Consider the following 15,843-nt stretch of genomic DNA (forward strand, 5'->3'; position numbering starts at 1 on the left):
GGGGTAATAAATGCCGTTGCGTCTTGGTCGGATTCCTTCATTTTAATTTGATGGTATCCGGAATATGCGTCGAGGAAGCACAGTGAGTCGTGTCCTGTAGTGGCATCAACAATTTATCGATGCAGGGAGGGGGAATGGATCCTTAGGGCAAGCTTTGTTGAGGTCTTTGAAATCGACGCACAGGCGCCATGATTTATCCTTCTTTGGCACCATCACCAGGTTTGCTAGCCAGTTCGGGTGTTTTATTTGTCTGATGAATCCGGCCTCAATTAACTTGGCTAGCTCCTCCCCCATAGCTTGTCGTTTGGGTTCAGAAAAGCACTGCAGTGTTTGCTTGACTGGCTTATATCCCTTCAATATATTGAGGCTGTGCTCGGCCAACCTGCGTGGGATTCCTGGCATATCAGAAGGGTGCCAGGCGAATATGTCCCAGTTCTCGCGTAGGAACGCGCATAGTGCAGCGTCCACCATTGGGTCCAGCTATGCCCCGATGGAGGCTGTCTTCTTTGGGTCCGTCGTGTGGACTTGAAATTTAACTATTTCCTCTGCTGGTTTGAAGGAGGTGGATTTGGAGCGCTTATCAAGGATTACGTCGTCCCTATCCACTATCGAGCGCAGCGTAGTTAACTCTTCGGCCGCAAGGGCCTTAGATAGTGCCTCGAGGGCCAGGGATGCCGTTTTGTTTTCAGGGCGGAGGGCTATATCCGGATCACTAGCGAGAGTGATAATACCGTTGGGCCCAGGCATCTTGAGCTTCATATACCCGTAATGAGGTATGGCTTGAAAGCGTGTGAATGCATCTCGCCCCAACAGGGCATGGTATCCACTGTTGAAAGGGGTCACTTGGAAGGTTATCTCTTCGAACCGATAGTTCTCCGGCGTGCCGAATACCACATCAAGTGTAATTTTTCCCGCACATCGTGCCTCCCGACTGGGAATGATTCCTCAGAAGGTCGTGCTACTCTGCTCGATACGGATCTTGTCTATTTCCATTTTATTGAGTGTATCCTCGTAGATGAGGTTTAATCCGTTGCCGCCGTCCATGAGCACTTTGGTGAGCCGAAAGCCATCCACAATTGGATTGAGGACCAAGGCGGCTGGTGCCCGGGCTGTCCGGAATTTTGGTTCGTCATTGGCATTGAAAGTTATGGCCATGTTGTTCCAGGGGTTTATTGCTATGACTTGGTAGACTTCGGCGAGGTCGCGGAGGGCTCTTTTGCGCCGATTGTTTGAAGCGAAAGTCTCAAAAACCGTCAGTACCCTGAGGTTGTCATCTTCTGAGGGGTGTTGCTCTGAGGTATATTTGGTGAGGATATCCTCGCCACTCTTGGCCACTTGTTGGAGTATCCAACATGCTCTAAAGCTGTGGGTAGGTATGGTATCCAGTGTTGTGTGTATTTTGCATGGCCTATCGAGCCATCCCCCAAAACGGTTCTAGGCACTTTCCATTGCGCAGTACTTCAATACTATGGTTGCCAAGTCAGCTAAGTGTAATACATGATGGCGGTTGATGGCGTTGAGGATTCCTTCATCCGTACAATTACTGCAGAATATCGAGATCGCGTCTTTGTCGCGGCAATCTTTAATCTTGTCCTTAACATGGAGGAATCTGGCCCAAAAGTGATGGACTGTTTCCTGAGACTACTACCGTAGGTATGTGAGATCGCGTATATCTGGGTGGGTGGGTGGATTTAAATCTGAACCCTGACCCAATTTGGGATCCGGAGTTTGAGAAATTTCCGAGCTTAATAGTTCGGGCTCCGGGAGATCGGCCAATTTTTCAGATCTGCCGTCTGATTCCGGGTTCGAATGACAAGGCTTGTTGTTCCACGGACAGGTATCCGGCTCTTTGAGCTCGGAGATCCGAACATAGTTCGTCCTCAGTATAGAGGGAGAGTTGTTGTTTTGCTCCTCTACTACCGTTGTCTGATGGGTGATCGATGGAGATTTGATTTTTCTCTGATCGGGTTTAAGCCCAATCCAATCATAGTCTGTAGCGACCCCCAAGGCGGCGATGTGATCCAGGAGTTCATTCAAGGATGAAAATTCCGTTGGATCCATCCATGTTTCTTCTATCTAAAATATTAGAAAGAAGAGTATTCGGAGTCAATTCGGAGGCGATTTTCGATGACCCAAGAAGTCATCGTTGGCTCACCGGCCGAACGGGCGATCATGATAAAGCCACCCAGCTGGAGGGTTTGGCCTGAGGCCAAAGCTCCTCCGGCGGTGATATTGTCCTTGATCACAAGGCGAGTCATCAACCCTGACTTCGATGTCATAGTGGAACTCTCAATGAAAGCACCAATGTCGGTGTCAAAACCGGCGGATCTCGGGTAGGGGGTCCCGAACTATGCATCTAGGGTCGATGGTAACAGGAAACAGGGGACACGATGTTTACCCAGGTTCGTGCCCTCTCTATGGAGGTAATACCCTACTTACTACTTGACTGATCTTGATGAATATGAGTATTACAAGAGTTGTTCTACCACAAGATCGTAATCGCTAAAACCCTAGAAGTCTAGCCTATATGATTATGATTGATTTTCCTATGGACTAAGCCCTCCGGTTTATATAGACACCGGAGGGGACTAGGGTTATACAAGGTCGGTTATAGAGAAAGGAATCTTCATATCCAGGCACCAAACTTGCCTTCCACGCCAAGGAGAGTCCCATCCGGACACAGGAGAGTCTTCGGTCTTGTTCCTTCACATCCCATTAGTGCGGCCTGCGTCAACAGGCCGGACGCCCGAGGACCCCTTAATGCAGGACTCCCTCACCCCCTCTCTTGGAGGAGGGGCTAGGGTTGGCCTACCCCCTCCCACACCTCTATAAATAGAGGGGAGGCGCAAGGGGGGATCACCCCCTTTGCGTAGTGATACGTCCATTTTGCATCATGTTTTCCTGCTGTTATTTATAATATTTTATGCATAATAATGCTTTTTGGAGTATTTCTAATGCCTTTTTCTCTCATTATGTGCAAGGTTTACACAAAGAGGGGCCGACAACTGGAATTCTGGACCTGGAAAAGCTACGTCAGAGTTACCTATTCTTCACATCTCCAAATGAGCTGAAAATTTACGAAGAATTATTTTGCAATATATAAAAAACACAGGAGCAAACAACTACCAGAGGAGGCCCACCAGGTGGGCACAACCCACCTGAGTGTGCCAGCCCCCCCAGGCGCGCCCTGGTGGGTTATGCCCTCCTCAGCCCACCTCCGGTGCCCCTCTTCTGGCATGTAAGTCATTTTGACCTAGAAAAACAATAAGGAGAGGACTTTCGGGACGAAGCGCCACCGTCTCGAGGTGGAACTTGAGTAGGAGCACTTTTGCCCTCCGACAAAGCGATTCCGCCGTGGGAACTTCTCTCCCGGAGGGGGAAATCATCGTCATCATCATCACCAACAACTCTCCCGTCTTGGGGAGGGAAATATCCATCAACATCTTCAACATCACCAACTCATCTCAAACCCTAGTTCATCGTTTGTGCTCAATCTTTGTACCGGAACCTTAAATTGGTGCTTGTGGGTGACTAGTAGTGTTGATTACATCTTGTAGTTGATTACTATATGGTTTATTCCGTGGAAGGTTATGTTCAGATCCATTATGCCATTTAATACCCCTCTGATCTTGAGCATAATTATCGTTTATGAGTAGTTACTTTTGTTCTTGAGGTCACGGGAGAAATCTTCTTGCAAGTAATCATGTGAACTTGATATGTGTTCGATATTTTGATGATATGTATGTTGTGATTCCCTTAGTGGTGTCATGTGAACGTCGACTACATGACACTTCACCATATTTGGGCCTAAGGGGATGCATTGTGGAGTAGTTATTATATAATGAGTTGCTAGAGTGACAGAAGCTTAAACCCTAGTTTATGCGCTACTTTGTAAGGGACCGATTTGGATCCAAAAGTTTAATGCTATGGTTAGATTTTATATTAATACTTTTTCTTGTAGTTGCGGATGCTTGCAAGGGGGTTAATCATAAGTAGGAGGTTTGTTCAAGTAAGAACATCACCTAAGCACTGGTCCACCCACATATCGAATTATCAAAGTGAAGGAAATATGCCCTAAAGGAAATAATAAAGTTGTTATTTTATATTTCCTTATTCATGATAAATATATATTATTCATGCTAGAATTGTATTAATCGGAAACCTTAATACATGTGTGAATACATAAACACACACCGTGTCCCTAGTGAGCCTCTACTAGACTAGCTCATTGATCAAAGATGGTTAAGGTTTCCTAACCATGGACATGAGTTGTCATTTGATAACGGGATCACATCATTAGGAGAATGATGTGATGGACAAGACCCATCCGTTAGCTTAGCGTTATGATCGTGCAGTTTTATTGCTATTGCTTTCTTCATGTCAAATACATATTTCTTCGACTATGAGATTATGCAACTCCTGGATACCGGAGGAATGCCTTGTGTGCTATTAAACGTTACAACGTAACTGGGTGATTATAAAGATGCTCTATAGGTATCTCCAAAGGTGTTTGTTGAGTTGGTATAGATCAAGACAAGGATATGTCACTCCGAGTATCGGAGAGGTATCTCTGGGCCCTCTCAGTAATACACATCATAAGCTTGCAAGCAAACGACTAAGGAGTTAGTCACGAGGTGATGTATTATGGAATGAGTAAAGAGACTTGCCTGTAACGAGATTGAACTAGGTATGAAGATATCGATGATCGAATCTCGGGCAAGTAACATACCGATGGACAAAGGGAATTACGTATGTTGTCATAACAGTTCGACCGATAAATATATTCGTAGAATATGTAGGAGCCAATATGGGCATCCAGGTTCCGCTATTGGTTATTGACCAGAGAAGTGTCTCGGTCATGTCTACATAGTTCTCAAACCCGTAGGGTCCGCACGCTTAACGTTCGATGATGATATAGTATTATATGAGTTATGTGATTTGGTGACCGAATGTTGTTCGGAGTCCCAGATGAGATCACAGACATGACGAGGAGTCTCGAAATGGTCGAGAGGTAAAGATTGATATATAGGACGATGGTATTTGGACACCGGAAGTGTTCCGGAGGGTATCGGGTACATATCCAGTCACCGAAAGGTGTTCCGAGCACCCTCGACAAAAGATATGGGCCTTATGGGCTAAGAGGGAAAACGTGCCAGCCACAAGGGGCTGGTGCGTCCCCATATGGGTCGAACCAGAGGAGAAGGAAAGAGGGGAAGGGAGAAGGAAAGGGGGGATTCGGCCTCCCCCTTCCTTCCCTCCTCCCTCCTCTTTCCTCCCCCTTTGGCAAATAAGGCAGGGGGAGCCGGCCATGGGGAGACCCCAAGTAGGATTCAGCCTACTTGGGTGCCTACTGGCTGCCTCCCCTCTCCCTCACACCTATATATATATATATATATATATATATATATGGGGGGGGGGGCTAACACACACCAGACAATTGTTTAGCCGTGTGCGGCGCCCCCTCCACCGTTTACTTCCCTGGTCATATTTTCATAGTGCTTAGGCGAAGCCCTGCGAGGATCACTTCACCATCACCATCACCATGCCATCGTGCTGACGGAACTCATCTACTACCTCGACATCTTGCTGGATCAAGAAGGCGAGGGGCATCACCGAGCTGAATGTGTGCAGAACTCGGAGGTGTCGTACGTTCGGTACTTGATCGATCGGAGCTAGAAGAAGTTCGGCTACATCAACCGTGTTATTAAACGCTTCTGCTTACGTTCTACGAGGGTATGTAGACACACTCTTCCCCTCGTTGCTATGCATCTCCATGGTAGATCATTGCGTGTGCGTAGAATTTTTTTTGTTTTCATGCAACGATTCCCAATAGTGGCATCATGAGCCAAGTCTATGCGTAGATAATATGCACGAGTAGAACTCAAAGAGTTGTGGGTGGTGATAGTCATAATTCTTACCACCAATGTCTTATTTTGGTTCAACGGCATTGTGGGATGAAGCGGCCCAGACCAACCTTGCATGTCCACGTACATGAGACCGGTTCCACCGACAGACATGCAACTAGTTTTGCATAAAGGTGGCCGGCGGGTGTTTATTTCTCCTACTTTAGTTTAATTGAATTTGACTGCGGATGGTCCTTGAAAAAGGTTAAAACAACAAACTTGATGAAACACCATTGTGGTTTTATGCATAGGTAAGAACGGTTCTTGCTAGAAGCCCGTAGCAGCCACATAAAACTTGCAACAACAAAGTAGAGGACGTCTAACTTGTTTTTGCATGGCATGTTGTGATGTGATATGGTCAATACATGATGTGCTAAACATTATTGTATGAGATGATCATGTTTTTAAGATATCTAACAACTAGTAGGAGCCTTATGGTTGTCTCTTTATTGTATGAAATGCAAACGCCATGTAATTGCTTTACTTTACCACTATGCTTTAGCGATAGTTGTCGAAGCAATAGTTGGCGAGATGACCACGACGCTACGATGGAGATCAAGGTGTCGAGTCGGTGACGATGGAGATCATGATGATGCTTTGGAGATGGAGATCAAAAGCACAAGATGACGATGGCCATATCATGTCACATATTTTGATTGCATGTTATGTTTATCTTTTTATGCATCTTATTTTGCTTAGTACAGCAGTAGCACTATATGACGATCCCTTCGCTAAATTTCAAGGTAAAAGTGTTCTCCCTAAGTATGCACCGTTGCTACAGTTCATCGTGTTGAGACACCACGTGATGATCGGGTGTGATAGACTCTACGTTCACATACAACAGGTGCAAGAAAGTTTTGCGCATGCAGAATACTTGGGTTAAACTTGACGAGCCTAGCATGTATAGACATGGCCTAGGAACACTGGAGACCGTAAGGTCGAACGTGAATCATATAGTAGATATGATCAACATAGAGATGTTCACCATTGATGACTACTCTGTCTCATGTGATGATCGGACATGGATTAGTTGATTTGGATCACGTATCATTTAGATGACTGGAGGGTTGTCTATCTAAGTGGGAGTTCTTAAGTAATTTGATTAATTGAACTTAATTTATCATGAACCTAGTCCTGATAGTATTTGCTTATCGATGTTGTAGATCAATGGCCCGTGCTACTGTTCCCCTGAATTTTAGTGCGTTCCTAGAGAAAGCTAAGTTGAAAGATGATGGTAGCAACTACACGGACTGGGTCCGTAACTTGAGGATTATCCTCATTGCTGCACAGAAGAATTATGTCCTTGATGCATCACTAGGTGAAAGGTCTATTGTAGGAGCACACGTTGATGTTTTGAACATCTGGCAAGCTCAATCTAATGACTACTCGATAGTTCAGTGTGCCATGCTTTACAACTTAGAATCGGGAGTTCAAAGACGTTTTGAACGTCATGGAGCATATGAGATGTTCTAGGAGTTGAAGTTAATACTTCAAGCAAATGCCCGAGTTGAGAGATATGAAGTCTCCAACAAGTTCTATAGCTACAAGATGGAGGAGACCAGTTCTGTCAGTGAACACATACTCAAAATATCTAGGTATCATAATCACTTGACTCAGCTGGGAGTTAATCTTCCAGATGATAGTGTTATTGACAGAGTTCTTCAGTCACTGCCACCAAGCTACAAAGGCTTCATGATGAACTATAATATGCAAGGGACGGAGAAGACAATTCCTGAGCTCTTCGCAATGCTCAAGGCTACAGAGGTAGAAATCAAGAAGGAGCATCAAGTGTTGATGGTTAACAAGACCACTAGTTTCAAGAAAAAGGGCAAGGGAAAGAAAGGGTACTTCAAGAAGAATGGCAAACAAGTTGCCACTCCCAGGAAGAAGCCCAAAGCTGGACCCAAGCCTGAAATTGAGTGCTTCTACTAGAAAGGGATTGGTCATTGGAAGCGAAACTGCCCCAAGTATTTGGTGGATAAGAAGGATGGCAAAGTGAACAAATGTATATTTGATATACATGTTATTGATGTGTACATTACCAATGCTCATAGTAGCGCCTGGGTATTTGATACTGGTTCGGTTGCTCATATTTGTAACTCGAAACAAGAGCTACGGATTAAATGAAGCTTGGCTAAGGACGAGGTGACGATGCGCATCGGGAATGGTTCCAAGGTCGATGTGATTGCTGCGGCACGCTACCTCTACATCGACCTTCAAGATTAGTTTTAGACCTGAAGAATTGTTATTTGGTGCCAGCATTGAGCATGAACATTATATCTGGATCTTGTTTAGTGCGGGACAGTTATTCACTTAAATCAGAGAATAATGTTTGTTCTATTTATATGAATAATATCTTTTATGGTCATGCACCCTTGAAGAGTGTTCTATTTTTGTTGAATCTCGATTATAGTGATACACATATTCATAATATTGATGCCAAAAGATGCAAAGTTGATAATGATAGTGTAACATATTTGTGGCACTGTTGTTTAGGTCATATTGGTGAAAAGTGCATGAAGAAACTCCATGCAAATGGGCTTTTGGAATCACTTGATTATGAATTATTTGATACTTGCGAACCATGCCTCATGGCAAGATGACTAAAACTCCGTTCCCCGGAACAATGGAGCGAGCTAATGACTTATTGGAAATAATACATACCGATGTATGCGGTCCAATGAGTGTTGAGGGGTATCATTATTTTCTGACCTTCACAGATGATTTGAGCAGATATGGGTATATCTACTTAATGAAACACAAGCCTGAAACATTTGAAAAGTTCAAAGAATTTCAGAGTGAAGTGGAGAATCATCATAATAAGAGAATAAAGTTTCTACGATCTAATTGCAAAGGCAAATATTTGAGTTACGAGTTTGTCCTTCATTTAAAATAATGTGGAATAGTTTCACAACTCACGCCACCTAGAACACCACAATGTAATGGTGTGTCAGAACGTCGTAACCGTACTTTATTAGATATGGTGCGTCTTCATAGGATACCCTAAGGAAACAATTGGGTACACCTTCTACCACAGATCCGAAGGCAAGATCTTTATTGCTAATAATGGAACATTTCTAGAGAAGGAGTTTCTCTCGAAAGAAGTGAGTGGGTGGAAAGTAGAACTTGATGAGGTAACTGTACCTTCTCTCAATTTGGAAAGTAGCACATCAGAGAAATCCGTTCCCATGATGTCTACACCAACTAGAGAGGAAGCTAATGATGATGATCATGAAACTTCAGATCAAGTTACTACTGGACCTTGTAGGTCGAACAGAGCACGTTCTGCACTAGATTGGTACGGTAATCCTGTTCTGGAGGTCATGTTACTAGACCATGGAGAACCTACGAACTATGAAGAAGCTATGATGAGCCCAGATTCCGATAAATGGCTTGAGGCCATGAAATATGAGATAGGATCCATGTATGAGAACAAAGTATGGACTTTGGTGGACTTGCCCAATGATCGGCAAGCCATTGAGAATAAATGGATCTTCAAGAGGAAGATTGAAGCTGATGATAATGTCACCGTCTACAAAGCTCGACTTGTCGCAAAAGGTTTTCGACAAGTTCAAGGGGTTGACTATGATGAGACCTTCTCACCCATAGCGATGCTTAAGTCAGTCCGAATCATGTTAGCAATTGCTGCATTTTATGATTATGAAATTCGGCAGATGGACGTAAAAACTGCATTCCTTAATGGATTTCTTAAAGAAGAGTTGTATATGATGGAACCAGAAGGTTTTGTCGATCCTAAAGGTGCTAACAAAGTGTTCAAGCTCCAACAATCCATCTATGGACTGGTGCAAGCATCTCGGAGTTGGAATTTACGCTTTGATGAGGTGATCAAAGCATATGGTTTTATACAGACTTTCGGTGAAGCATGTATTTACAAGAAAGTGAGTGGGAACTCTATAGCATTTATGATATTATATGTAGATGACATATTGTTGATTGGAAATGATATAGAATTTCTGGATAGCATAAAAGGATACTTGAATAAGAGTTTTTCAATGAAAGACCTCCGTCAAGCTGCTTATATATTAGGCATCAAGATCTATAGAGATAGATCAGGACGCTTAATAGGACTTTCACAAAGCACATACCTTGACAAAGTTTTGAATAAGTTCAAAATGGATCAGTCAAAGAAAGGGTTCTTGCCTGTGTTGCAAGGTGTGAAGTTGAGTCAGAATCAAAGCCTGATCGCTGGAGAAGATAGAGAGAAAATGAAAGTCATTCCCTATGCCTCAGCCATAGGTTCTATCATGTATGCTATGCTATGTACCAGACCTGATGTGTGCCTTGCCATAAGTCTGGTAGGGAGGTACCAAAGTAATCCAGGAGTGGATCATTGGAGAGCGGTCAAGAGCATCCTAAAGTGCCTGAAAAGTGTAAGTGCATCTAGTGCCACCCCTAGTTGGTTTTGGAGTATTGACGACAAACCTAGTTGAGGGACTAATGTGTTTGTGAGAATTGCAGGATAACACAGGTAGAAGTCCCTCATTGATTCGGTTTTACTACCAGAGATGACCCCTAAAAATGTATGAAGACATTGAAGTCAAAGGTGGTATATGAAGATATTCATATTGAAGACTATGACAAAAGAAGAGACGTTATGAAGCCTATGGAGCTCGAAGACGTAGATCTTTCGTAGTTCTTTTTCTTTTGTGTTGAGTCATAGGAACCACCGTATTGTTAAGTGGGGTCCAGGAGAACCAGTCAGAATGACTGAAGTGATGCCTAAACCAAAAACCTATGTCTTCGAGTGAAGACAATGAGAGCAAATCTTGTCCAGAGTTGGACAAGTCAGCTTTGCTTGTAGCCCAAGTAAAGTTGCCATGAGAGTTTGAAATCTGACCGTTGAGACACGTGTCAGTTCCTTAGTGACCCAGGGTTATTTCGGACAAATCAGGTCGGGTTGCCAAGTGGCTATAAATAGCCCACCCCCTACAACCATAAATGGTTGGCTGCTCAGATTTCAGTGCACAACTTTTTTCGTTTGAGAGCAACCCACCTCGAAGCCTTTGAGAGAAAATTCCTAGCGAGGAGAAAAGCCCTAACCACCCAAAGCCAGAGAGAATTGGGCATCACTTAAGTCTTCTTGTCTGTGTGATCTGAAGACTTATTACACTTGAGGACTGTGCATCCCCAGACGGTTAGGCATCGCGTTCAGAGCATCCAAGAGACATTGTGGATTGCCAGTGAACGAAGTCTGTGAAGATTTGGGAGTCTACCTTGAAGACTTACCAGAGTGATTGGGCGAGGACTATGTGACCTTAGCTCAAGGAGAATACGGTGAGGACTTGGTGTCCTGAGCTGCGTGTTCAGGACTGGGTGTCCGGGACTGTGTGTCCTAAGGTTTAAATACCTAGCCGCTCCAACCAGACGTGCAGTTGTCACAGCAACTGGAACTGGTCCAACACATCATTGTCTTCAACGAGTCACTGGTTTCATCTTCACTTCCTTTTTCTTACTGTTACTCATTGTGAAGCCATTGCATGCTTGCTCTATCTTTTGTCTTCACAACGTGAATGTATGATCTGTTTGGCTTCATAACTTCTTCCTACCTGATCCTTATTACACTGCAGCTATTTGTCATTGTGCTTTCACTCTATTGAATACTTGACCATGGCTTGCCTAGTGTAATCTAACTTCCGCTGCATAGTAATAGGCATATCTTCGCCGTTTGTCTTCATAACTCCCACGTTTTGAAGACTTTCATAAAAATCGCCTATTCACCCCCCTCTAGTCGATATAACGCACTTTCAATTGGTATCAGAGCAAGGTGCTCCCTTGTTCTGTGTGATTCGGTTTAACCACCTGGAGTTTTAGCTATGTCGACTGCAGGGATAATTAAAGTCTCCGCTGCGTGCCCCGTCTTTGATGGAACTGAATATCCCTACTGGAAGAATAAGATGCATATGCATCTTGAAGCCATTGACGTCGACCTATGGTATGTCGTCGAGAACGGCGTTCCCAAGGCTGGAGAAGGTGTCACTGCTGCTGATGTTAAGAAATTCGTTCAACTGGACTCTACTGCCAAGAACATCATCTGTGGTCATCTGACCGAAGGACAGTATGGCCGTGTGAGTGCTTTGAAGACATCCAAGCTGGTCTAGGACTGGCTCTCCAAGGTCAATGAAGGCATCTCAACCCAGAGAGATCAAAGAATCAGTGTCCTTCGCAATATCTTCAACCGCTTCAAGCGAAATGACAATGAGAATGTCCAGCACACATTTGACAGACTCACTGACATCACAAATGAGCTTCAAGCCCTCGGCGCTACTGAGATCACCAAACATGAAGTCGTCAAGACGCTGTTGAGATCACTTGATAGTTCGTTTGACATCCTAGCCCTGATGATTCAAGAACGTCTTGATTTCAAGACACTCGATCCATCTGACATACTTGAGAGGCTCAACACACATGAGTTTCAGCTTTCTGAGAAAAGAGATATCTACGGTCCAAACTATGGGCGAACTCGTGCCTTGAAGGCAAAAGCTGTTTCCTCATCTGAAGAAGAATCTGACAGCAGTTCTGATGATCCTGAAGACATTGGAAGGGAACTTGCAATGCTAGTGAAGAAGTTCCAAAAATTCACCAAGAAGAAAGGCTTCAGAAAGTCTTCATGATCAAGCTCAAGGAATGATGAAGCTTCTGCTCATGACTACAAGAAGAAAACATGCCACAAGTGCAAGAAAACTGGACACTTCATCTCTGAGTGTCCACAGTGGGACAATGAGAACAGAAGGAAGAAGAAGAGCAAGGAATATGACTCCGACGACAAGAAGAAGAAGAAATACTCAAAGTCTTCTTCCAAGTCTTCCTCAAAGTCTTCATCACACAAGAAGAGCTCATCTGGCAAGGCACGTGCGTTTGTTGGCAAGGAAATGGATTCCGAGGAGGAGTCCGCTTCTGAGGAGGTAGAGGTGGAGTCCGAGGAGGAGTCTGATTCTGGCATTGCAAGTCTGGCTACAGCATACGTCGCCAAGTCCATCTTCAACACTGAAGACAATGACTTCATCACCGACACCGATGCAAATGACAAGGACGACTCCACTCCTACCTACTGCTTCATGGCTCGCGGTGCCAAGGTAAACACACGCACTACTCGCTATCAAACCTCCAGTGACGATGACTCTGATTGTGATCCAAAACCCAGTTACAAAACACTTGCTAAAATTGCAACTAAACAACAAAAGGCCATGGAACATATTCAAAAACTGTTAGACAGAAGCGATGATCTGTTGGGTGCTGAAATGACTCGATCTGAATCCTTAATTGAAGACATAAAAAATCTTCACGTTAAGTATCAGGAACTTGAAGATCGTCTTGATACTCTCTCAACAACTCATGAAAAGCTTCCCTATGATTATCTTCAAAGGAAGCAAGAACTTGAGAAATTGAGAGCGGCTCATGAAGATCTTCAAAAGGAAAACGAGTCACTTCGCGCCGAACAGATCAGTTCCGCTCAGGAAGGATTTGAACCACCATGTCTTAAATGCATTGAGCGTGATAATGCTACTTCTGTTGCTGAATGTTCCACTGCTACTGCTGTTGCAATATCTTCAACTGTTGATGTGGTAACTAACCCCTTTACTGAGGATACCACTGCTATTGCTGATGAGAATGCTAGGTTGAAGACATTGCTTGAAACAGGGGTGTACAAAAGTCTTAAAGGACATCAGACATTATGTGATGTCCTCAAGAAGCAGATTCTGAACCGAAACCCTAGGAAAGAGGGTGTTGGGTTCGTAAGGAAAATAAATGCAGATGGCTCTTACTGGAAACCTGAGCAGTACCCCAAAACCACATGGGTTGCTGCAAAGGAACCTTCAGCAGATCCATCCAATTTATCTGGCTTCACTTGTGCTAACCCCATTATCATTGATGAATCCTTTGATGCAAACTATAAACTGTTTAAGAATCAGAATGGTGAAGTGTTTGCCAGGTACATTGGTACTAACTACAGGAATGGACCGCCTATGAAGAAGATCTGGGTTCCGAAAACGTGTCTGGAAAATCTTCCTGTGAATGTCTTCATGACACCTCACATGAAGAAGACAAACCTCAGACCAAAGGCATCATACGATCCAAAGGCTTCATACAGACAAAGGACTCACCTGAGTCGCACTAATGCAAATGTTTTGCAGGGGAACCATACTCAGGCATATGAATATGAGAGCGGTTCATCAAACCGTCAAGTTCATATGACCAAGAACTATTCTGCCTATTCTTATGAGTACTATTGTCCGCCTGCTAGACTGTTTGCTAGGGCTCCAAAGCCAAACTTCTCAGATGCTGCACTTAGACTTATTGCTTCTAAGCCACCCTTGAAGATGTGGGTGGTTGAAGAAGCTTAACTCTCTTTTGCAGGGAAAGGTCTCCAGCAGAAAACCAAAATCTTCTGACGCTATTGCTGGGGACCTTAAAAATCTTGTAGGGCGCAAGATAAAATGCCTGAATGGCATCATTATGTACTTCGTTCCTGAATCGCATGCTACTCTCCCTATTAGTCCTAATCTGGATCTAAGTTTTCATAACCCACTGGTTCGTCAAATGTTTTTGCTTCACAATTCTCTTCGTGAAGCCTATCCCCCTAACTGCACTGTAGGGTATGACACCAGCGTCTTCAAAGTCTTCAGAATGGATTATTGACAGTGGGTGTACAAATCACATGACTGGCAAAAGAAGCCTTCTTATGGACTCAACCTTACGTCCATCTGACAAGAGCCACATCACATTTGCTGACACTGGTAAAAGTAAGGTATTGGGTCTAGGTAGAGTTGCAATCTCAAAGGATCAACACATGGATAAAGTCATGCTTGTTGAATCCCTTGGCTTTAATGTCTGTCTCAATGCTTTGTGATTTGAACATGATCGTAATGTTTGGAAAATATCGTTGCCTAGTACTAATGGAATCTGACAAGTCTCTAGTGTTTGAAGGGTATCGAAAAGATGATCTGTACGTGGTAGATTTCTCAGCAGGGCCACAACTTGCAGTACGTCTTCTTGCAAAAGCTTCAGAATGCTGGCTTTGGCATCGGAGGCTTGGGCATGCTGGCATGAGGAACCTCCACACCCTTGCAAAGAAGAAGCATGTCATAGGCATCGAGGGCATCAAGTTCAAGAAAGATCACTTGTGCGGTGCCTGTGAAGCAGGGAAGATGACGAGGGCAAAACATCCTTCGAAGACAATCATGACTACTACTCAATCCTTCGAACTGCTCCACATGGATCTTTTCGGTCCCACTCACTACTCAACTTTTACTACTACTTCTTGCCTCTATGGCTTCGTCATTGTTGATGATTACTCTAGATATACTTGGGTGCACATAATCCTTTACAAGACTGAAGTGCAGGATGTCTTCAGACGCTTCGCCAATCGTGCTATGAACAATTTTGGCGCCAAGATAAAGCACATCAGAAGTGACAATGGCACTAAATTCAAGAACACTGGCCTTGATACATATCTTGATACCTTGGGCATCACTCATGAATTCTCAGCTCCGTACACGCCACAGCAGAATGGCGTCGTCGAATGCAAGAACAGAACACTCATTGAGATGGCCAGAACGATGCTAGATGAATACAAGACTCCAAGAAAATTCTGGACTGAAGCCATTGACACTGCATGCCATACAATCAATCGTGTTTATCTTCACAAGCTTCTGAACAAGGCATCTTATGAGCTCCTTACTGGCAAAAAGCCAAATGTCAGTTACTTCAGAGTATTTGGCGCAAGGTGCTGGATCAAGGACCCACATCACACCTCAAAATTTGCACCAAAAGCGCATGAAGGTTTTATGATTGGATATGGAAAGGATTCGCACTCCTACAGAGTCTTCAATCTCTTTCATTACAAAGTGGTTGAAACAGTGGATGTGCGGTTTGATGAGACAAATGGTTCACAAAGAGAGCAACTGCCAAATGTGCTAGA

Source organism: Triticum urartu, chromosome 7, assembly GCF_003073215.2.
Source record: "Triticum urartu cultivar G1812 chromosome 7, Tu2.1, whole genome shotgun sequence".
In the NCBI taxonomy this organism is placed as follows: domain Eukaryota; kingdom Viridiplantae; phylum Streptophyta; class Magnoliopsida; order Poales; family Poaceae; genus Triticum; species Triticum urartu.